This window comes from Pinus tabuliformis, chromosome 5_2, assembly GCF_031772625.1.
Source record: "Pinus tabuliformis cultivar Carrire ecotype Pingquan chromosome 5_2, CPIR1, whole genome shotgun sequence".
NCBI lineage: Eukaryota > Viridiplantae > Streptophyta > Pinopsida > Pinales > Pinaceae > Pinus > Pinus tabuliformis.
This window is the reverse complement of record NC_142306.1, coordinates 50,309,977-50,311,219: the sequence shown is the minus strand read 5'-3', so window position 1 is coordinate 50,311,219 and position 1,243 is coordinate 50,309,977.

Genomic DNA, 1,243 nt, shown 5'->3' with positions numbered 1-1,243 from the left:
AGAGAGACACAGATATACATGGTTCACCCAATTTGGGCTACATCCACAGAGAAATATCCAGTCGTTCCTTTTATATTATCCAACAAACTGAAGAGATACAACCTACAACAAATTTGGTGTAATTCCCTCTTCACTCTCACACAGTCTCCTCTCTCTTTCTCACTCAGAATACAGATCTACATAGACGCAATACAATTCCCTCATATATAACGAGGGGTTTCCTTCTAGGGACAAAAAAACCTAAATTAAAGATAACTTCTACCGTCAGATCTTTGACTAATTAATGGCTCAGATTGACTATGAAATTACAACACTTTACAAGGGAATTTTACATCTATTTTTAGCTTCGAGGGTGTTGCCCCCAATCCCCCACCAGGGGGAGCTCCCAAAGGTCACAACCACCCCCCTTAGATCCCTCCTGCAGTGTAAATATTACAGGTGGCATTGCCTCCACAGTATGAACTAGGGTCCAATGCAGTGATACCTATGAATAAAGAAGATAATGAGGCTCCACACCCAACAATCTCCCACTTGGAGACTGATTATAGCAACTTCACCGCTGCTTCATTTTCTGGACAATGAATCCACTTTGGACTTGGTTGTTTCTCATCTTCTTCATCATACTTAAAGTCCAATTGAAAATGAGAAAAATATCAGTTTCTCCTTGGTTACAACTTTTGTTAACATATCTGTAGCATTCTGGCTAGTGTGTATCTTTTCCAGCTTCAACTATCCATCTTCCAATGATGACCGTATGAAATGATACCTGAGCTGTATATGTTTTGTCTTGGAATGAATTGCAGAGTTCTTTGCAAGATGTATGGCGCTCTGGTTGTCACTGTATAACCTGCCCAACTCTTGCTTCTTACCCAACTCACCCAGAAACCTTTGTAACAAAATCATTTCTTTACTAGCCTCTATAGCAGCAACATACACTGCTTCTGTTGTTGAGAGTGCAACAACACTTTGTAGTTTTGAAACCCAACTGACAGGTGTTCCACCTACAATAAACACATACCCTATTGTGCTCCTCCTGTTATCTCTATCACCTTCCATATATGCATCAACACATCCCTGTAGAGCAATGTTTGAACCACCAAAGCATAATGCTTGATTTGTGGTACCTCTCAAATACCTGAGAATCCACTTCACCGCCATCCAATTTTCTTTCCCAAGTCTTGGGACACACCTCCTTACTTAGTTTGAAATGGCTAGCCAAAGGTATACTAACTAGTTTTGCATT